The following is a 23,941-nucleotide window of genomic DNA, read 5'->3' on the forward strand; positions in this document are numbered from 1 at the left end:
TATTGGTCAGAGTATTGAGTACAGGAGTTGGGAGGTCATGTTGCGGCTGTACAGGACATTGGTTAGACCACTGCTGGAATATTGCATGCAATTCTGGTCTCCTTCCTATCGGAAGGATATTGTGAAACTTGAAAGAGTTCAGAAAAGATTTACAAGGATGTTGCCAGGGTTGGAGGATCTGAGCTACAGGGACAGGCTGTACAGACTGGGGCTGTTTTCCCTGGAGCGTCGGCGGCTGAGGGATGACCTTACAGAGGTTTATAAAATCATGAGGCGCATGGATAGGGTAAATAGACAAAGTCTTTTCCCTGGGTTCGGGGAGTCCAGAACTAGAGGGCATACGTTTAGGGTGAGAGGGGAAAGATATAAAAGAGACCTAAGGGGCAACTTTTTCACGCAGAGGGTGGTACGTGTATGGAATGAGCTGCCAGAGGAAGTGGTGAAGGCTGATACAATTGCAACATTTAAGAGGCATTTGGATGGGTGTATGACTAGGAAGGGTTTAGAGGGATATGGGCCAGGTGCAGGCAGGTGGGACGAGATTGGTTTGGGATATCTGGTCGGCGTGGATGAGTTGAACCTCAGGTCTGTTTCCTTGCTGTAAATTTCTATGACTATGACTCTTTAGTTTCTTGTCAACAAGATCATGTTGCTGTTAGCCGCTGTCCAGTGCAAGATCAGAAATTTGGTGGCAAGTCACTTTGGCATAGGCTTTTTAATGAATTAACAGGCCAGCTCTCAGAGTTTATGAGGCAATCATTAGATTAGATTACTTACAGTGTGGAAACAGGCCCTTCGGCCCAACAAGTCCACACCGACCCGCCGAAGCACAACCCACCCATACCCCTACATTTACCCCTTACCTAACACTACGGGCAATTTAGCACGGCCAATTCACCTGACCCGCACATCTTTGGACTGTGGGAGGAAACTGGAGCACCCGGAGGAAACCCACGCAGACACGGGGAGAACGTGCAAACTCCACACAGTCAGTCGCCTGAGTCGGGAATTGAACCCGGGTCTCTGGTGCTGTGAGGCAGCAGTGCTAACCACTGTGCCACCGTGCCGCCTTTAACGCTTCACGAATTTGCGTGTCATCCTTGCGCAGGGGCCATGCTAATCTTCTCTGTATCGTTCCAATTTTAGTATATGTGCTGCCGAAGCGAGCACAATCAGATGTATTGATTTTGAGAACTTTCTCTGATTCTCAGGATATGACTCCCTGCAATATTTATTCAAATGGTTATCGTTTAAGGCAGAGAGAGAGAGAGAGAGGGTAGCATTGCTTCCCAGCAAACCCCTCAACAACTGAACAACTCTCAAGTCTATTGCAAAACAAAAACTGATTGTTCAGAGGCTACTGTGTGGCAATCTTCAGAACTAGACTGCTTCCAAAGCTCAGTCTTTTTGCCTGGCAATTAAGATCTTAAAAATAATCTTTTCTCTCTCTCTCTTGTGAAAGCTTTACTCCCAAAGTGTCTTGTTTTTTCATCCAAGTTCTTTGACCTGTGGATGTCATCATTGCAAAAACAATTACATGTTAGAGCCTTTGTTGCCAAGAAATGACATCAATCATCAGTTCTTTTCCAATTCTCAGAATCAGAAAATGAATGTGTACCCAACATTTGACCAGTGTTAAAAACAGAGTTGTTGGTTCAGCCATTGTCTTATTGGTGTGTGTAAATTGGCCATTGTGTTTCTTCCATTGCATCAGGGAGGAGACTTCAAAATTAGCCAAGTGGTTGTAAAGTATGTTGCGATGTCCTAAGGCTATTAAAGGTGCAATAGAAATACAAATCTTGATTTTGATTCAATGATTGAAGTGAAAGGCTGAGAAATATAACCTCCTGTATCCATAGTTTGCATCAGTTTGAAATCCAAATATGGTACCTCATAGAAAGAGGCTATTTATCCCATTATGCCTGTGCTGGCCCTTTGAAAGAGGTGACCAATTAAATTCATAGAGTCATAGAGATGTACAGCATGGAAACAGACCCTTTGGTCCAACTCGTCCATGCCGACCAGATATCCTAACCTAATCTAGTCCCATTTGCCAGCACTTGGCCCATATACTTCTAAACCCTTCCTATTCATCTACCCATCCAGATGCCTTTTAAATGTTGCAGTTAGGGTCACTCCCTTCCCTTTTCCTTATACACCTGCAGGCATTTCCTTACCCAATATTCATTTTATTCCCCTTTGAAGGTTACAGCATGGTGGTGTGATACAGATAGATATGTTTGCAATCTGAAAGAAATGAAATGAATTAAAGGGTTCTAATCTTGTTTGAAATTCAGAAGGAATTGGAGTTAATTTTGAATCGTGATGGATTGAGCAAGGAGCTTCCGTGGTGAGACAGATTTGAATCTGTGAGTAATAATTGGGATCTAGCAATGAGGTTGCCTCATCTCTGGCTACATTCTCATTCCAGCTTCAGTAGAAAAACCAAGCATCTGTGGTTCTTCCAGCATCCACAGTTCTTTCAGTTTTCCATCTTGGTTGGAGTTGCCAAATCCTAAGGCCAACCAGGATTTTGGGCTGAAACAGAAGAGAGAGTAGATTTGATTTACTTTCTGATCTTCGCTTCTGATGAACATTATTCAAGGACGAATTCAGTAACTAATGAGTTAACAACACATCAAGGTGGATGCAGGTTTGAAAACCAGATGAGCAGCTCCCTTTGCAGAAATTCTCAGATGACATTGATTGCCGTCTGTGTAGTCCTTGGAATGAAGGATGACTTTTTTCACTGTAGGTTCAATATGTTCTGAGATAGCTGAAAAGTTCAATGTGCCACCTGCAGACAATCTGCCAGGTGTGGGCAGGTGATGCTTGAAGGGGTAGCGCAGAGGAGGTATTTGATGGTTTGTGTGCACTTTCTGATACCTGGACCTCACCAGCACTGATTCTGACTGTGTGTAATCAGTGTCACCCCAATAAACATTACTTTGTTTGGTCATGGAATAGGGACTCCCAGAATTGTGGGGATGTTTGATCTCTATGAGGATGTTTTGATTACATCTCTGGGAATGTCCTTATGCTGTGAATTCTCATAGAATAGTTGAATCTGGAGTTAGGCGTATGATTGATGAGACCCATCTAGTGGAGCTGGTTTTGTGTGATAAGCTGCTTGATGGTGGTCAGATTGGCACAGGAGGGGACACTGCTGTTCAATTACTTTTTATTTGACATGGGATTTTGAAAGCTTCCTGAAGAAGGGCTTATGCCTGAAACATCGAATCTCCTGCTCCTTGGATGCTGCGTGACCTGCTACGCTTTTCCAGCAACACATTTTCAGCTCTGATCTCCAGCATCTGCAGATCTCACTTTCTCCTCCATGGGATTTTGAAAAACTTGCAAAGATACCATTCTTCACCAGTGCCGTGAAGTACTTGATATATGTTGTAGAAGCTTCCATTTTGGACCATTGATGCCCTGTAAACCATGATTTTAGTCTCAGCTTTGAGATCCTCATCCTCAGTTACGCTTTCTCAGCTGGCTGAAGGTGGAGTTGGTTCATTGGAAGTAACGATGTAGCTTTGTCTTGTGTGTGTGTGTGTGTGTGCCTTCCTTGAGAGGAGACTTCCCAGAAAACGAAAGTGGTTCACATTTTGAAGGTTGGTATTCAGTGTAATCACCAGAGAAGGGTTGCCCTGTGGGATCTGGTTGGAAAAAGACTTGAGTTCATTGGAATATAGTGGACGGCTCATTTTCTTATCTGCTTCAGAGAAAGGGCTGACAATGACCTCAGTTCAGTTTCTGAGTGAACACATATGAAGTGCTCACCACATATCGAAGATCAGTAGTTGAGCTGGAAGTAATTTTGGCTTCAGATTGATGGCTATGTCGTTTGAACTATTTCCTGTTTGCTCTGTAGATTGTCTCCAAGCTTGTGAGTAAGTTGCTGTGGCTGAGATGCAGGATTTGCAGCAAACAAAATGGAGAAGGGGTTTGAATGCTATGACAAATTTGTCTCGGTTAGAGTTTGTGGTGGTTGTGCCTGTGAGCAATTGGCATGCATATCATTGTGGAGATAGTAGAGTACTATCAATATTAGTACAGAAGGAGGGGTATGGGTCAGTATCAATCAGTAACAGCGCAGAGGGAGCAGTATGGGTCAGTGCCTATCAGTAACAGTACAGAGGGAGCAGTATGGGTCATTATCAGGCAGTAACAATAGAGAGGGAGTATTATGCTTCAGTATCTGTCAGTAACGATATAGAGGAAGCAGTATGGGTCAGTATCTATTAGTAACAGTACAGATGGAGCATGTGAGTCAGTATCTGTCAGCAACAGTACAGAGGGAGCAGTGTGGGTCAGTATCTATCAGTAACATTACAGAGGGAGCAGTATGGGTCAGTGTTTGTCAGCAACAGACATGGGGAGCAGTATGGATCAGTATCTGTCAGTAACAGTACAGAGGGAGCAGGATGGGTCAGTATCAGCTAGTAACAGCACAGTGGGAGCAGTATGGGTCAGTATCTATCAAAAACAATAGAGAGGGAGCATATGGGTCAGTATCTGTCAGTAATATTACATAGGAAGCAGTATGGGTCAGTATCTATCAGTAATATTACATAGGGAGCAGTATGGGTCAGTATCTGTCAGTAACAGTACATAGGGAGCAGTATGGGTCAGTATCAGTTAGTAACAGACAGGGGGAGCAGTATGGGTTAGTATCTGTCAGTAACAGTACAGAGGGAGCAGTATGGGTCAGTAACAGTTAGTAACAGACAGGGGGAGCAGTATGGGTCAGTCTCTGTCAGTAACGATACAGAGGGACGGTGGCTCAGTGCTTGGCACTGCTGCCTCACAGTGCCTGGGTCCTGAATTCAATTCCAGCCTTGGCCGACTGTCTGTGTGGAGTTTGCACATTCGCCCTGTGTAAGTGTGGGTTTCCTCCAGGTGCTCCGGTTTCCTCCCACAATGCAAAGATGTGCAGGTCAGGTGAATTGGCCATGCTAAATTGCCCATAGTGTCGGGGTAAATATAGGGTAGGGGAATGGGTCTGGGTGGGTTACTCTTCGGAGGGTCTATGTGGACATGTTGGGCCGAGGGGCCTGTTTCATTACTGTAGGTAATCTAATCTAAGTATGCATCAGTATCTGTCAGTAACAATACAGAGGGAGCAGTATGGATCCATATCTGTTGGTAACAATGTAGAGGGACCAGTATGGGTTAATGACGATCAGTAACAGTACAGAGGGAGCAAAATGGCACAGTACCTCTCTGAAGTTGTACAGAGGGAGCTGGTATGGGTCAGTATCTATCATTAACAGTCAGGGGGAGCATATGGGTCAGTATCTGTCAGTAACAGTACAGAGGGAGCAGGATGGGTCAGTATCTCTCAGTAACAGTACAGTGGGAGCAGTATGGGTCAGTATCAGTTAGTAACAGACAGGGGGAGCAGTATGGGTCAGTATCTATCAATAACAATAGAGAGGAGGCAGTATGGGTCAGTATCAGTCAGTAACAGCACAGTGGGAGCAGTATGGGTCAGTATCTATCAATAACAATAGAGAGGGAGCATATGGGTCAGTATCTGTCAGTAATATTACATAGTGAGCAGTATGGGTCAGTATCAGTTAGTAGCGGACAGGGGGAGCAGTATGAGTCAGTATCTGTCAGTAACAGTACAGAGGGAACAGTATGGGTCAGTATCTGTCAGTAACAGTACAGAGGGAGCAGTATGGGTCAGTATCAGTTAGTAACAGACAGGGGGAGCAGTATGGGTCAGTATCTGTCAGTAACAGTACAGAGGGAACAGTATGGGTCAGTATCTGTCAGTACTAGTTCAGAGGGAGCAGTATGATTCAGTGTCTATCAGTAAGATTACAGAGGGAGCAGTATGGGTCAGTATCAGTTAGTACCAATATAGAGGGAGCAGTATGGGTCAGTAATTGTCAGTAAAAATACAGAGGGAGCAGTATGGATCTGTATCTGTTAGTGACAATGTAGAGGGACCAGTATGGGTTAATGTCTATCAGTAACAGCACAGAGGGAGCAGAATGGCACAGTACCTCTCTGTAATTGTAGAAAGGGAACCGGTATGGGTCAGTATCTATCATTAACAGACAGGGGGAGCATATGGGTCAGTATCTGTCAGTAACTGTACATAGGGAACAGGATGGGTCAGTATCTGTCAGTAACAGTACGGAGGGAGCCGTATGGGTTAGTATCTGTTAGTAATATTACAGAGGGAGCAGTATGGGCCAGTATCAGTTAGTACCAATATAGAGGGAGCAGTATGGGTCAGTAATTGTCAGTAAAAATACAGAGGGAGCAGTTTGGATCCGTATCTGTTAGTAACAATGTAGAGGGACCAGTATGTGTTAATGTCTATCAGTAACAGCACAGAGGGAGCAGAATGGCACAGTACCTCTCTGTAATTGTAGAAAGGGAACTGGTATGGGTCAGTATCTATCATTAACAGACAGGGGGAGCATATGGGTCAGTATCTGTCAGTAACTGTACAGAGGGAGCAGTATGAGTCAGTATCTATCAATAACAATTGAGAGGGAGCATATGGGTCAGTATCTGTCAGTAACTGTACAGAGGGAACAGGGGTCAGTATCTGTCAGTAACAATGGAGAGGAAGTAGTATGGGTCAGCATCTGTCAGTAACAGTACAGAGGGAGCAGTATGGCACAGTACCTCTACGTAATTGTACAGAAGGAGCAGTATGGGTCAGTATCTAACAGTGACAGACAGGGGAAGCAATATGGTTCAGCATCTATCAGCAGCAGACAAGTGGAGCAGCATGGGTCAGTATCTGTCAGTAACAGCACAGAAGGAGCAGTATGGGTCAGTATCTATCAGAAACAATACAGCGGGAGCATATGGGTCAGTATCTGTCAGTAACTGTACAGAGGGAGCAGTATGGGTCAGTATCTATCAATAACAATATGGAGAGAGCAGGATGGGCCAGTATCTGTCAGTAACGGCACAGAAAGAGCAGTATGGGCCAGTATCTATCAATAACAAGAAACAGTGAGCAGATGGGTCAGTATCTGTCAGTAATAGTACAGAGGGAACAGAATGGGTCAGTATCTGTAAGTAACAGCACAAAGGGAGCAGTATGGGTCAGTATCTGTCAGGGACAGGACAGAGGGAACTGTATGGGTCAGTATCTATCAGTAACAATAGAGAGGGAGCAGTATGGGTCAGTACGTCTCTGTAATTATACAGAGAGAGCAGTATAGGTCAGTGTCTATCAGTAATAGTACAGTGGGAACAATATGGGTCAGTATCCATCAATAACAATGGAGAGGAAGCAGTATTGGCCAGTACCTGTCAGTAACAATATAGAGGGAGCAGTATGGCACAGTACCAGTACCTCTCTTTAATTGTACTGAGGGGCAGTATGGATCAGTATCTATCATTAACAGACAGGGGCAGCATTATCGATTAGTATCTGTAAGTAACAGTACAGAGGGAACTGTATGGGTCAGTATCTATCAATTACAATAGAGAGGGAGCATATCGGTCAGTGTCGATCAGTAACAGTACCGAGGCAGCAGTATGGGTCAGTATCTGTCAGTAATAGTACAGAGGGAGTGGAATGGGTGGGTCAGTCTCTATCAGCAATAGCACAGAGGGAGCAGTGTGGGTCAGTATCTGTCATTAGCAGTACGGAGGGAGCAATATGGGTCAGTAACTGTCAGTAACATTACAGAGGGAGCACTATAGTCAGTATCTGTCAGTAACAATGCAGAGCAAGCAGTAAGGGTCAGTATCTGTCAGTAACTGTGCAGGGTTGCAGTGTGGGTGAATATCTGTCTTTAATTGTGCAGAAGAGCTGCATGGGTCAGTATCTATCAGTAATAGTACAAACAGAGCAGTATGGACCAGTATCTGTCAGTAACGGTGAAGTGTGGGAGCTGTATGGATCAGTATCTGTCTGTAATAGAACAGAGGGAGCAGTATGGGTCAGTATCTGTTCGAAACAGTACAGAGGGAACAGTATGGGTCAGTATCTGTTAGTAACAGTACAGAGAGAGCATATGGGTCGGTATCTGTCAGTAATAGTACAGAGAGAGCATATGGGTCAGTATCTGTCAGTAACAGTACAGAGAGAGCATATGGGTCGGTATCTGTCAGTAATAGTACAGAGGAATCGGTATGGGTCACTATCTATCAGTAATACTACAGAGGGAGCCGTATGGGTTAGTTTACTGTCAGTAACAATGCAGTGTGAGCAGTAAAGGTCAGTATCTGTCAGTAACAGTACAGACGTATCAGTATGGGTTAGTATCTATCTGTAACAATACAGAGGAAGCAGTATGGGTCAATAACTGTCAGTAACAGTGCAGAGGGTGCAGTGTGGGTCAGTATCTGTCAGTAGCTGTGCAGGAGGTGCAGTGTGGGTGAATATCTGTCTTTAACTGTGCAGGAGAGCTGCATGGGTCAGCATCTATCAGTAATAGTACAGACAGAGCAGTATGGGTCAGTATCTGTCAGTAACAGTATAGAGGATGCAGTGTGTGTCAGTATTTGTCAGTAAAGTGCAGTGTGGGAGCAGTATGGATCAGTATCTATCAGTAATAGTACAGAGGGAGCAGTGTGGGCCAGTATCTGTCAGTAACAAAATGGGGGAGCAGTATGGGTCAGTATCTATTAGTAACGGTGGCCAGTAACAGCACAAAAGGAGCAGTATATGTCAGTATCTTCAGTAACAGAGGTCAGTAACAGGACAGAAGGATCAGTATGGGTCAGTATCTGTCACTAACAGTCCAGCGGGAGCAGTATGGGTCAGTATCAGTCAGTAACAGTACAGAGGGAGCAGTTTGAGTCAGTATTTATCAGTTAAAATACAGAGGGAGCAGTATGGGTCAGTATCTGTCAGTAACAAAATGGGGGAGCAGTATGGGTCAGTATCTGTCAGTAAGAGCACAAAAGGTGCAGTATAGGTTGGATATCTGTCAGTAAAAGTACAGCGGGCCAGTATCTGTCAGTAACTGTGAGGCGAGAGCAGTGTGGGTGAATATCTGTCAGTAATTGTGCAGGGTGAGCAGCATGGGTCAGTAACTATCAGGAACCGTACAGAGGGTGTAATATGGCTCAGTATCTGTCAGTAGCAGTGCAGGTGGAGCAGTACGGATCAGTGTCTATCAGTAATTATACAGAGGGAGCAGTGTGGTCCAGTATCTGTTCAAAACAGTACAGCGGGAACAGTATGGGTCAGTAACAGTACAGAAGGAGCAGCATGGGTCAGTATCTGTCAGTAACAGTACAGAGGGAACAGTAAGGTTCAGTATCTATTCATAACAGTACAGAGGGAGCATATGGGTCAGTATCTGTCAGTAACATTAAAAGAGGCAACAGTGTGTGTCAGTATCCTCAGTAACAGTAGAGAGGGAGCTATATGGGTCAGTTCCTGTCAGTAACAATATAGAGAGAGCAGAATGGGCCAGTATCTGTCAATAACAACAGAGAAGGTGCAGTATGTGTTAGTATCTATCAGTTATTGTACACAGGGAGCAGTATGGGTCAGTATCTGTCAGTAGTAGTACAGAGGGAACAGTATGTGTCAGTATCTATCAATAACAATATAGAGAGAGAAGTATGGGCCAGTATCTCTCAGTAACAGCACAGAAAGAGCAGTATGGATCAGTATCTATCAATAACAAGAGACAGTCAGCATATGGGTCAGTATTTGTCAGTAACAGTACAGAGGGAGCAGAATGGGTCAGTATCTGTCAGTAACAGTACAGAGGGAACAGTGTGGGCCAGTATATGCCAGTAATAGTAAGAGGGAGCAGTATGGCACAGTACCTCTTTTTAATTGTACTGAGGGGCAGTATGGATCAGTATTTATCATTAACTGACAGGGGGAGCATTATCGATCAGTATCTGTCAGTAACAGTACAGAGGGACTGTATGGGTCAGTATCTATCAATTACAATAGAGAGGGAGCATATCGGTCAGTGTCGATCAGTAACAGTACCGAGGGAGCAGTATGGGTCAGTATCTGTCAGTAACAGTACAGAGGGAGTAGAATGGGTCCGTATCTGTCAGTAACAGTATTGAGGGAGCAGTATGGATCAGTATCTGTCAGTAACAGTACAAAGGGAGCAGTATTAATCAATATCTGTCAGAAACAATATAGAGAGATCAGTGTGGGTCAGTCTCTATCAGCAATAGCACAAAGGGAGCAGTGTGGGTCAGTATCTGTTATTAACAGTACGGAGGGAGCACTATAGTCAGTATCTGTCAGTAACAATGCAGAGAGAGCAGTAAGGGTCATTATCTGTCAGTAATAGTATAGCGGGATCAGTATGGGTCAGTATCTATCAGTAACAGTACAGAGGGAACAGTATGGGTCAGTTACTGTCAGTAACAGTACAGAGTGAGCAGTATAGGTCAGTACCTGTCAGTAATAGAACAGAGAGAGCAGTTTGAATCAGTATCTATCAGTTAAAATACAGAGGGTGCAGTATGGGTCAGAATCTATCAGTAACAGTACAGAGGGTGCAGTGTGGGTCAGTATCTGTCACTAACAGTGCAGGTGGAGCAGTACGGGCCAGTATCTATCAGTAATTGTACAGAGGGAGCAGCGTGGACCAGTATCTGTTCGAAACAGTACAGAGGGAGCAATGTGGGTCAGTATCAGTCAGTACCAGTACAGAGGGAGCAGTATGGGTCAGTATCAGTCAGTAACAGTACAGAGGGAGCAGTATGGATCAGTGTCTGACAGTAACAAAACAGAGAGAGCAGTGTGGGTCAGTATCTGTCAGTAACAGTACAGGGAGAGCATATGGGTCAGTATCTTTCAGTAACAAAACGGGGGAGCAGTATGTGTCAGTATCTATTTGTAACGGTGGTCAGTAACAGCATAAAAGGAGCAGTATATGTCAGTATCTTCAGTAACAGAGGTCAGTAACAGGAAAGAAGGATCAGTATGGGTCAGTATCTGTCACTAACAGTAGAGGGAGCACTGTGGGTCAGTATCTGTCAAAAACAGTCCAGTGGGAGCAGTATGGGTCAGTACCCGTCAGTAACAGTACAGAGGGAGCAGTGTGGGTCAGTAACTGTCAGTAACAGTGCAGAGGGAGCAGTATGGGTCAGTACCCATCGTAACAGTACAGAGGAGCAGTGTGGGTCAGTATCTGTCAGTAACAGTGCAGAGGGAGCAGTGTGGGTCAGTACCTTTCAGTACCAGTACAGAGGGAGCAGTTTGAGTCAGTATCTATCAGTTACAATACAGAGGGTGCAGTATGGGTCAGTATCTGTCAGGAACAGTACAGATGGAGCAGAATGAGTCAGTATCTGTGAGTAACAATACAGAGGGAGCAGTATGGGTCAGTATCAATCAGTAAAAAAAATGGGGGAGCAGTATGGGTCAGTATCAATCAGTAACAGGGGTCAGTAACAGCACAGAAGGTGCAGTATAGGGTGGATAACTGTCAGTAATAGTACAGCGGGCCAGTATGAGCTAGTATCTGTCAGTAACTGTGCGGCAGGAGCAGTGTGGGTGAATATCTGTCAGTAACTGTGCAAGGGGACTAGCGTGGGTCAGTATCTATCAGTAACAGTACAGAGGGTGCAATATGGGTCAGTATCCTTCAGTAACAGTGCAGGTGGAGCAGTACGGATCAGTATCTATCAGTAATTGTACAGAGGGAGCAGTGTGGGCCAGTGTCTGTTCAAAACAGTACAGGGGGAACAGTATGGGCCAGGATCAGTCAGTAACAAAATGGGGGAGCAGTATAGGTCAGTATCTATCAGTAACAGAGGTCAGTAACAGCACAGAAGATGCAGTATGGGTCAGTATCTGTCAGTAACAAAATGGGGGAGCAGTATGGGTCAGTATCAATCAGTAACAAAATGGGGGAGCAGTATGGGTCAGTATCAATCAGTAACAGAGGTAGTAACAGCACAGAAGGTGCAGTATAGGGTGGATATCTGTCAGTAATAGTACAGCGAGCCAGTATCTGTCAGTAACTGTGCGGCGGGAGTAGTGTGGGTGAATATCTGTCAGTAACCATGCAGGGGGACTAGCCTGGGTCAGTATCTATCAGTAACAGTACAGAGTGTGTAATATGGGTCAGTATCTGTCAGTAGCAGTGCAGGTGGAGCAGTACGGATCAGTATCTATCAGTAATTGTACAGAGGGAGCAGTGTGGGCTAGCATCTGTTCAAAACAGTACAGAGGGAGCAGTATGGGTCAGTATCAGTCAGTAACAGTACAGAGGGAGCAATGTAGGTCAGTATCTGTCAGTCATGGTACAGAGGGTGCAGTATGGATCAGTATCTGTCAGTAACGGTACAGAGGGTGCAGTATGGGTCAGTATCTGTCAGTAACGGTACAGAGGAAGCTGTATGGGTCAATGTCTGTCAGTAACGGTACAGAGGGAGCAGTATGGGTCAGTATCTGTCAGTAACATTGCAGGGGGAGCAGTATGGATCAGTATCTATCAGTAATTGTACAGAGGGAGCAGTGTGGGCCAGTATCTGTCAGTAACAGAAGGAGCAATATATGTCAGTACCTTTCAGTAACAGAGGTCAGTAACAGCACAGAAGGAGCAGTATGGGTCAGTATCTGTCAGTAACAGTGCAGGGGGAGCAGTATGGATCAGTATCTATCAGTAATTGTACAGAGGAAGCAGTGTGGGCCAGTATCTGTTTGAAACAGTACAAAGGAACAGTATGGGTCAATATCTGTCAGTAACAGTACAGAGGGAGCAGTGTGGGTCAGTATCTGTCAGTACCAGTACAGAGGGAGCAGTGTGGGTCAGTATCTGTCAGTACCAGTACAGAGGGAGCAGTATGGGTCAGTATCAATCAGTAACAAAATGGAGGAGCTGTATGGGTCAGTATCTATCAGTAACAGAGGTCAGTAACAGCACAGAAGAAGCAGTATGGGTCAGTATCTGTCAGTAACAGTACTGAGGGAGCAGTATGGATCAGTACCTGTGAGTAACAATGTAGAGAGAGGAGTATGGGTCAGTCTCTATCAGTAATAGTTCAGAGGGAACAGTGTGGGTCAGTATCTGACATTAACAGTACAGTGGGAACACTATGGGTCCATGTCTGTCAGTAACATTACAGAGGGAGCACTATGGTCACTATCTGTCAGTGACAATGCAGAGGGAGCAGTATGGGTCAGTATCTGTCAGTAACAATACAGAGTTAGCAGTATGGGTCAGTATCTGACAGAAACAGTACAGAGGGAGCAGTTTGGGTGGTATCTGTCAGTAACAGTACTGAGGGAGCAGTATGGATCAGTACCTGTGAGTAACAATGTAGAGAGAGGAGTATGGATCAGTCTTTATCAGTAATAGTTCAGAGGGAATAATATGGGTCAGTATCTGTCATTAACAGTACAGTGGGAGCACTATGGGTCCGTGTCTGTCAGTAACATTACAGAGGGAGCACTATGGTCAGTATCTGTCAGTAACAATGCAGAGCGAGCAGTATGGGTCAGTATCTGTCAGTAACAGTACAGAAGGAGCAGTATGAGTCAGTATCTGTCAGTAACAGTGCAGAGGGAGCATTATGGATCAGTATCTATCGGTAATAGACATGGGAGCATATGGGTCAGTATCTGCCAGTAACCGTACAGCGGGATCAGTATGGGTCAGTATCTATCAGTAACAATACAGAGTTAGCAGTATGGGTCAGTATCTGACAGTAACAGTACAGAGGGAGCAGTATGTGTTGGTATCTGTCAGTAACAGTACAGAGGGAGCAGTGTGGGTCAGTATCTGTCAGTAACAGACATGGGGAGCAGTATGAATCAGTACCTATCAGTATCAGAGGTCAGTAACAGCACAGAAGGAGCAGTATGTGTCAGTATCTATCAGTAATAGTACAGAGGGAGCAGTATGTGTCAGTATCTATCAATAACAATGCAGAGGGAGCAATGTGGGGTCAGTATCTGTCAGGATCAGAACAGAGGGTGCAGTATGTGTCAGTATCTGTCAGTAATAAAATGGCGGAGCAGTATGGGTCCGTATCTAGCAGTAACAGAGGTCAGCAATAGCACAGAAGGTGCAGTATGGGTTAGTATGTGTCTGTAACGAAAGTGGGGGAGCAGTGTGGGTCAGTATCTATCAGTAACCGAGGTCAGCAACAGCACAGAAGGAGCAGTATGGGTTCGTATCTGTCAGTGACAAAACAGGGGCAGCAAGTATGGGTCAGTGTCTATAAGTAACAGAATAGAGGGAGGCATATGGGTCAGTATCTATCAGTAACAGTAAAGAGTAAGGAGTATAGGTCAGTATCTTCCAGTAAAAGCACACAAGGAGGAGTTAGGGTCAGTATCTGTCAGTTGCAGAATAGAGGGAGCTTATGGGTCACTATCTCGCAATAACAGACAGGGGAACTGTATGGGACAGTATCTATCAGGGTCAGTTCTTTGGAACAGAAGAAGCTGAGGGAAGTTTAATTGAGGTGTATATAATCATTAGAGCTGATAGGTAGGGCCTATTCCTTTCACCTGTAGTGTGGAGGGGATATGGAGCTTGTGCTTGAAATGGTTTTAGAGACAGAACCCCTCATCACATTGAGGGAAAAGATGTGCCGTAAACTGCAGGGTATTGGACTGAGGCAGGATCACTATTTTCATTTCGTACAGGCTTGATGGGCTGAACATCATCTCTGGTATACTGTCAATTTCTATCATTCTGTGATGCCCATTGGATGAGGAGGAGAGCACTTTGGCAGTCTGCCACAGAGCACTGGTCTTCATGGAGAAGTATACAGTTCCAATCATACCTTCTTGCAGTAACTTCTCTTTTATAGCTATCTCCTCTGAACAGTTTTACAACAGGCCGAAGGCATTTCAAGTAATGGCCCATCTTGTACAGTACTATTGATTCAGTGCTGTCTTTCAGCCAATCTCTCACTCTCTGTACTCTTCATTGTCATTGGTTAGACAGCTCAGGCTCCAGATAGAGCATCATAGCCTTGCATGCCACCCCTGACCATAAACATGCACACCCATGTACACGTGCACAGAAACACACACAAAGTCACATGTGCACAGATACATACATACATATCTGTGTCCTGTGTTATTTCTTGGCTTGAGATGCTCCGTAATTTTTAAAGGCTACATTGGAGAGAAAAAGAATGTTGTCCCTGGGAAATTAAATGAAGTGGTGCAGAAATACCACAGCACATCCTCAGGGTTAATCATGCATGGCGAACACTTTCTTCATCAATATAAACTGTTTTGTTTTTCTCCTCTCTCCTGATGCTGTTACTGCCCAGTCATTGCAAATGAAATTTCCAGAATGCTGCCGTTTTTAGCTGCGCCTCACTGCCTACAAACAAAATATGAAAACAGTGTTCATACATTCGAAGAAAAACTCCCAAGGCTGATTGGCCAGAATATGAGGCCATGTGACTGGAGCTGATTGGCTGACTGTGCTTCATTGTTTGAGCATTCAAGCCCAGTGGTCCTCCTTGCAGATGAATGTGTGACCAGTTGAAACAAACAAAAAGCTTTTACGCTTCTATAAGCAGAGAAAGCAAGGCAAGGCAGTGTTTATAATGTGTTTAAATGAGGTTCCTTTACCAAGGTGGCTGAATGGCCCCCTTCTGTACCATAACACTTTTATGATTCTGTGAAAACTTTAAGCTCAAGATCTTGACTGCCTTTAAAACTTTTTTAGCACCTCTTGATACTAATCCTTATACTTTGGCCAAACTTTGCCCAATTCCTTCACCCAACTCTTTTTCCAGCTTTGAAACTTTGTCAAAGTGTCTCTTTTTGACCAACGCTTCAGCTAACTCCCCTCAACTACCCCTGACTGCTCCTCTCTAGTTGGTCTTTTGTGAGCTGCCTTGAGCTAATTAATACAAGCGAGTTGTTGCTGTAACATTTCTGTGACACCCCTAGACTTCCTTTTTTCACTGTTGATATTATCAAGTGAAAATGTATCCTTGGTTTGTTTGCTGACTGGTTTACTCCAATACCACATACTACTAAATGGTCTAAGATGGGGCAAACACTAGTCTTTTTTCCAAAGGTTTGAAATAGATTCTAGGGCCAAATTGAATGCCCTCCTTCCTCCAGGAGGTGAGTTCCATATCAAGAGAGGAGGATATTGCCCGTGTGATTGGATGAGGGGGTCTGGCGTGACCTTCCTGTGCAGATGCTAATAGATGCTCTTCTCTGGGCAGTTAATGACCAATTTGGGCTTCACACCTGTGGCGGGCAGGGGACTTGCCAGAAAATAAAACTATTTTTCTTTAACCTGTTTTTCTACTCAGTCTGTTCAGGAATGGCAGCAGGACCTATCGGCAATTTGGGGTTTAATCCTGGAGCGCAGGTGGGTCTCCCTATCCAGGATAGGGATGTTACCGCTGCTCCACAAATAAAGTAGAGGCACTGTGGGGCTTAGTTGGGGCTTCCTGCAAAAGCACTGAGGAAGGAGGATGCATGGTAAGAACAAACCCCACAGTAAATCTATCCCATTTACTCAGGGTTCCCTCATGAAGGCCCAAGTGTATTACCAGCAGTGATACTCTGAAGCATTGTTGCACAGTTGAGTGCTTGATATCAGAGGCTGGATTTCTACCAATCTGAGCAGTAACTAAATTGCTCCCCTCCAACCTCCACTCCCCCCACTTCCCCTACTTTGCCAACCCTTGCATTCGATAGCCCTGGAATCAGGACCTGTTGGCAATTTGGGACTTAATTGCTCAGGACTCTTGGGATCGAGATCATCAAGTATGCTGCCAGTTTTGGTGGCAGTCATTGAGAATCCTGACTCCATCATTAAATTTGTCCCCTATATCTGACCCTCACATGATGGCTGGTGTATTTGCACAGTATAATGTGGTTAGTGAATTCCCAGCAGTTAGAGTCCCTCCCTCATGCTTTCATGCTCTTGTCACATCTAATTAACCACATTTTCATGAATATGCAATCTCTATGTAACACAATTCTTTCATATTTTCACCTTCATTTTACTCTCTGAACTTATAAAAATAAAATCTGCTGACTTTGAATTGTTTAATTGGCTCAATTTCCCTAAGAAAATTGTCTGATTTACATATTTTATTATCCTTAATAGTGTAATAATTCTACTCTGATTCAACAAAGGTGCCGTTTGTTTTTACTTGAGTTCTAGGGGAGGCGGGTGCATCTAAATGGAACTCGTTTGCTAGAAGTGAATTTAACTGATGGTCATCTATAGCAAGAAAATGCTGATGGCATAGCAATTGGAGATTTGAAATGGTTTCACAGAAAGTTAAAGTCTACCTCCTTTCATTAAAAACATCACAGGATCGAATCGGATGAGAAAAGCCATTCAACACAGTCTTGCTAATCTCAATTCACTTGACCAAGTGTGCTCATTCAAACTCATTCACCCAATTTACCAACCCCCAGCCCACCCCCATCATGGCATCTATCTGTTATTCAAATAATCTCGGGTTTTCACCTCCGCAACCTGACTCTGAAGCTTATTGGATACATTTCTCACTCTGTGTGTGAAGCACAGCCTCCTGATATCAATCCTCAAACATTCCCTTGGCATTTGTGGCTTTCTGTCTGTCACAGTTTGCTGTGTATCAATGTTTGACATTTACTGGTCTGCTTTAGCCGTCTGCCTTCTATATCGCACACAAAGTCCCTTGTTTGTGTAGAAGATGAAAACTCTTGGAGAGCTGCTGTGCTTTTACCATGTTTTTGATGAGGTTGCACTTGGGTTCATGAAGCTTATGCAGTTGATGTGATGGTACATGGACTTCAAAAAGCTGAGTGTTAAAATGTCATACAACAGGCTTTCCACAAAGTGGAATAAAAGGGTAAGTCACAGTATTGGATACAAAGTTGAGTGGTAGGAATCAGAACACAGTATTGAATGGGTACTTTTTTGGACAGGAGGAAAGTATATAGTGGGCATGATACTAGGGCCACTGTTTCTCTTGATTTTTCTTAATGAACCAGAGCTGACTCCTGGGGTTGGGCAGGGAAATAGATTGGCTACTTGCTCCATAGCTGCCAATAGTTAGCATTGTTGAGACTCCAGTTAGAAGTGATTTGGTGGCCTCTCTGTCATTTTGCAGCAGTGATCAACCTGGTCACATATTGGCACTGTCAGCTCAATGGAAGTGTCCTCCCCACTGCAGATTGAATGTCATGGAAGCTGCAGACCCTGTTTCCCTCAAACAGGAAGCTGCATTAATGACAGCAGAGGCCTGTCCCGCTAAAGGGATTCCAGTCTACCTTGATTCAACCTATTTGACAATTGATGTGCAAGTCAGCGAGTTCACCTTTAAACGTCTTGATTCCTGCTGCCAAGAATCAGGACAGAGGGCTGACAACTTTGAGTGCCTGCCTACTGCCCTTATATTACTACCTAAAATGTTAATACATAAGGTAAGAGTTTATGTAGTTGGGAGCAATGGATGGAGAATAGGTTAATGACTAGGGAACAGAGCGTAGGGTTGAACTGAGCATTTTTGAGTTGGCAGCTGTGGAGTAGCGCAAGGATCAGTGTCTGAGCCCCTGCTGTTTACCATCCCGATGAATGTTTTTTGCCCGAAACATTGATTTTCCTGCTCCTCAGATGCTGCTGGACCTGCTGTGCTTTTCCAGCACCACTCTAATCTTGGCTCTAATCTCCAGCATTTGCAGTACTCACTTTCACCTGTTTACCATCTATGTTAAGGACTTCGTCAAAGAGACAGCAAGTAATATTTGCAAGTTTGTTGATGATACAAAGCTAAGTGGAAATGTAATCTTGTGAGGAAGACACAAGGGGGTTGCAAAGAGATATAGAAGGTTAAGCAAGTGGGCATCAAAGTGGTGGAAAAATTATACTATGGGAAGGTAGGGAGAATAGAAAACCAGATTAGTTTTTACAACTGTGAAATTTTTGATGTTCCAAAGTTCCAAAACAATGCAGCAGCTTATAAAGCAATAATTACTGCTCCTAGAATGTGAGGAAATCAGCTCCACCACTGAAAAAAACTTCAAAAAAAAACAGCTCTTAGAGCCACAATTTTTTCAATCCTCCATCTTGGATTACCCAGGATCTTTTTTGGTACAAAAAAGTTGAATAAATGAGTTTCTGGGAGACGGGGTTGTCTTAGCATGAGAGACTCAGTAAGTTAGACTGACACAGTCTGGAGTTTAGAAGAATGAGGGGTGATTTTATCGAAACCTAGATTTGAGAAGATCTTGATAAGGTGATCAATGAGAGGTTCTTTGCCCTCGAAAGGGCATCCAGAACTTAGGAGCGTAATAACAAGAAGCAAGATAAATCATCGTGGATTTCTTCCTTCAGCCAGTTGGAAATTTTGACCCAGAGGATTGTGAATTTTCCATTTTTGAGATAACTACGACTGAAATCAAGAGTTGTTTGATCTAGAATCAAATGAACTGGGCAGGAAAGTGGATTCGAAGCTGAAGATCAGCCATGATCATACTGAATGGCAAAGCAGACGTGAGGGGCCAAATGGTCTGCTATTAAATGAGAAGTTTACAGTTAGCCAATTAGGACACTGCCTTGGGAATGTTTCCACACCAGCCCTATTACCATCGCATGAGGGCTTGGAATCCCTATTTGATCCCAACATTGAGCTCCCAAAACCTGGGAAGGCAGTTCATCCAGAGGATGCACTAATGGCAAAGGGCAGGGGTGAAGGTGGGAGGTCACATGACAAAACTTTTACTTGCACATACAATCAGAATTGGCAATCCATCTCTAGAAAAACCAGCCCTGCTGAAGGAGATCAATTTGAATCCTTTTGCCAATTTGATTGGCCAGAGCTGAAAATGTGTTGCTGGAAAAGCGCAGCAGGTCAGGCAGCATCCAAGGAGCAGGAGAATCGACGTTTCGGGCATGAGCCCTTCTTCAGGAAGAAGGGCTCATGCCCGAAATGTCGATCCTCCTGCTCCTTGGATGCTGCCTGACCTGCTGCGCTTTTCCAGCAACAAATTTTCAGCTCTGATCTCCCGCGTCTGCAGTCCCCACTTTCTCCTCCAATTTGATTGGCCACCCTGACACAGCATTTAAGAAACGTCTGGGGTTTCCTGGTGTACCTAGAGGGCCAAGAGCTCAGGGAGAACATGCATTCCTTTGTCTTATGTTGAATTGTGAATGATGAAGTATCCCATGTGTTGTATGCAGGCCTGAAAGGGTTAATGATTGATTGCGTTCAATAAATACCACCCACTGTGAAGATATCATGAGGATTTCATCAGAAAGTAAAATGGGACCTCTTGTGGGACAGACCCAGGACTGGGTCCTGTCCCAAAAGTCTCTGTAGTAATAGGCAACCCATTCTTATAACATGTCAATAACTGTAAGATGCAATAAACTATATCCTGTTTATTCTATAAAGCTCTCCTCATGGTAATGCGAACTCACATGCACTTGACTACACAAGCCCCCTAAAGCATTTGCACAGTTAGAAAAGGATGGTAGCAGGCACATGTTGACGCATCCAAAATCAGCCCAGTCCTGGTTGTTACCTTTTTGCAGTAGAATTTATAAAAGACATATTAATGCATAGTTATCACACGGTAATTATATATACTCACTTAATCTTCTTCAAAATTAAATGTCACTGATACTCAATTTTGTTTTATTTACTTTACAAATGAGCACAACCACTGTATTTGTTATAAATGTTATGGAGAGAGGATATATAATGTCATAGAACACACATATGTATATACAACCTTTGTACATGCATAGGGACTCATATATAGGTGGAGAGTGTGTTGCTGGAAAAGCACAGCAGGTCAGGCAGCATCCAAGGAGCAGGAAAATCAATGTTTCGGGCCGGAGCTCTTCTCGGATGCTGCCTGACCTGCTGTGCTTTTCCAGCAAAACACCCTCAACTCTGATCTCCAGCAACTGCAGACCTCACTGGCTCATATATAGGTATCCATGCACACCTACAAGCATAGAAACACATTGGCACACATTCCTATATGGATGTGTATATGCACAGGGACACACATTGTTTATACATAGACTTGTGGGCACATTTCACACATGCAGACATGCATTAATGTGTGTTCATGCCTGTTTGAAACTTATGCCACTTTCATGTGATGTTGAGTATCTACCCATCATAATTACGTGTTGCTATCAACATTCTTTCAAACCATTTGCTTGCAGGCACCATGTCCCTTATTAGATTATGACAATAAATGTCGACAAATAATCTTTAACAAGAGAGACTATTTGGTTTGAGGAAAACAAATGGTGGCTTTTATTTTGCAAAGATCGGACTGCATGTAAACCGAGCAGGTAAACTTTGGTGAGGAGATTGTATCAGTGACGGTGAGGTGTCCTGCTAGTTCTTGGTGTAACAATCAAGACTTGGCCATCCCCATGGACCAGAGACAGATGTAACTTGCCAATGCAGTGACACAATGTTGGCGGAAGATTAGCGGATCAGTACTTAATGAGGCTGTCTCATTCATCAACTTGAACGTGTTTAGTTGCTCAAATGCTGCCTGGGAATTCAGTCCAGAGCCACAAGCAACATCTGAACAGGAGGGTAGATCGGATTCACATCATTCACTGGGGCTTTCCAGACCTACGCGAGAGAGAATGAGGCAGGCTGGTTTCTTAAGTTGGATTGCCTGCTAATCCAATGGATATTCAAATTGTACTAGGGAGGTAGGATATCACAATCAGATCAGCCACGACCTTAACGAATGCTGGAACAGACACGAGGGGTCAAATAGCCCACTCTGCCCCTAATTCATGTGTTTGCATTTACGTGTCTTTATGTACAGTACTTGTACAGATTTATTGATCACAAAAAGCCTTGCATTTTATAAAAACATTTTATAAACATGAAGACTAATGATCAGTAGTCTTATGTGTGGCCTCTAGTTGGATGAATTATTAATCTAATCCTTGTCCTATGTTTTCAGTATTGCTGGCTGATCTTCTAACCACATTTGCAAGTTTCTTGCAATCCTAATGTTTGTAGTGATGAGTGCTTTCACTTTATTATGACATGTTCAACACGTTTCAATTGTCCTAGTTCACCAATGCAGGGTCTTATGTTACTACTGTTGGGTAAGTTCCAAAGCCTACCTCAGACAATAAGACAGGCGAACGCAATGATTATCTTCTGAGACCCTAATCTGGCGACTGGAACAATCCCCCACCAAGTGCTCCAACCTTTCAAAATCTCTGCACTCTTCCAATTCTGGCCCTGTGTACATTCCTGGATTTCATTACTCCATCCATGGTGGCTGTCAAGGCCCTGAGCTCTGAAATTCCAACAAAAACACCCTCCACCTCACCCTTGATTAAAAGCTATAAAAACCTGTATCTCTGAAGCCTAATAACTCTTAGGATGCTTGGTGTGCACTTTTCATAGAATCCTATGAAGCAGACCATTTGGCCCATCGAGTCCACACTAACTCTCTGACAAGCATCCTAACCCCCTACCCTGCATTTTCCCATTCCTAATCCTCTTGGACATGATGGGCAATTTACCACAGCCATTCCACCTAATGTGCACATCTTTGGACTATGGGTGGAAACTGGAGCACCCAGAGGCAAGCCATGCAAGCATGGGTGAATGTGCAAACTCCACCCACACAATTGCCTCAGGGTGGAATTGAACCAGAACCCTGGCGATGTGAGGCAGTAGTGCTAACCACTGTGCCACCTCATTTTGAATCTTCCTGCAAAATGCCTTGGGCTGCTTTACTCCATTGTCATAATGTGGGATAAACTTCTTGATTCATCACAGTGGATCGGTGGTGAATGCGTGAGTTCCTATTAATCCAGTTGTAGTTTGTTTCACAGGGAGCAGGGGCTTGGTGGTATTGTGATACAGTGAGTGGTACGACTAGAAAGATCGACTTTATTATAAGGAGTAAATTGGCTGTGTTCAGGCTGAAAGGGAGCAGGTCAAAAGGTGACACAGTTGCAATTTTTTTCAAACATTTTGAAGGGAATAAAATGTGGGCTGAGACCTTTCACCTTGACCAGAGCTACATAACCAGAGGGATGCAGACTGTGTTTGAAGTGGGATAGATTCAAAACTAATCTGTGAAAATATTATTTCAGTCAGTGAGTAAATCTATGGCACAGGCTCCCTAGGGAGTCTGTGGAAGCAGAAAGTGTTGATTAATTAAAATGCAAATTAGATAGGTTTTTTTTGAGAATAACATTTTGGGATTCAGTATCTGAGTAATTTGAGATGTGATATGTAGTGAGCATGGTGTGCTTAGGAGAAGCCGATAGTTTGGATTTAATGATCCCCATGCTGTCCACTACAGGGAATTCCTTTCTCTCCCTTCATGCCAGGATGTGTTGTAGACTCTTTGATAGAGGTTGATGGGTAGAATTATTGTTTTAATTGGCCTTTCACTTGTTCAGTCATTCTTCTATATTATTAAAGTGTTTACCTCATGACACAGTAGAAGGCCATTGAACCTATCAAATCCATGCCGTTTCGCTGTGGAACCAACCAGCGAGTCCCTTTCCACCATTTTATTTCTGTAGCCCTACACGTTTATTTCCCTTGAGTATCCTCTAATTTCCTTTTGAAATGGTTCAGTGTCTTGCTACCACCTTATAATCCATGGGTTCCAAGTGACATTGGCTCAATCCCTGATTTTCATGGGGCTGGACTGTTAATTATGTTTTGTGATCACAAGATGGTTTAGGTTTACAACTGATCGTATCTTTCTGAGACCATCAACTGTACCGACTTCCCATTGGAGCAGCCAGTTGTTTCTTCATATAATCAGTGTCTTTATCTCAGCCAGCGATGTGGAAGCTGCCCCAGCTGGTGAGCACTTTCTATACATTCTCTTTCTATATCTCTATTGCAGGAAGAAAGCATGCAGACAGTGAACAAGAGAAATGGTATTCTGGCCTTCATAGCGAGAGACTTTAGGTACAGGAGCAAGGATATCTTGCTGCAATTGTACAGGGCCTTGGTGAGAACATATCTGGATTGCCTGCACTTAACTCAATCTAGTCTACTGTAT

At 43.9% G+C, this 23,941-nt stretch overlaps 1 protein-coding gene and 1 non-coding gene across 2 annotated transcripts in view; one reads left to right on the forward strand and one right to left on the reverse strand.

Moving 5' to 3' along the window:
• adck1 (aarF domain containing kinase 1) overlaps positions 1 to 23,941 on the forward strand; it is a 581,459-nt gene that overhangs the window by 238,264 nt on the left and 319,254 nt on the right. The window lies entirely within an intron of this gene.
• On the reverse strand, positions 1,064 to 1,170 carry LOC132818460 (U6 spliceosomal RNA). The gene has a single exon (XR_009644995.1). It is a non-coding gene; the product is annotated as a U6 spliceosomal RNA (small nuclear RNA).

This window comes from Hemiscyllium ocellatum, chromosome 8 (assembly GCF_020745735.1).
Source record: "Hemiscyllium ocellatum isolate sHemOce1 chromosome 8, sHemOce1.pat.X.cur, whole genome shotgun sequence".
In the NCBI taxonomy this organism is placed as follows: domain Eukaryota; kingdom Metazoa; phylum Chordata; class Chondrichthyes; order Orectolobiformes; family Hemiscylliidae; genus Hemiscyllium; species Hemiscyllium ocellatum.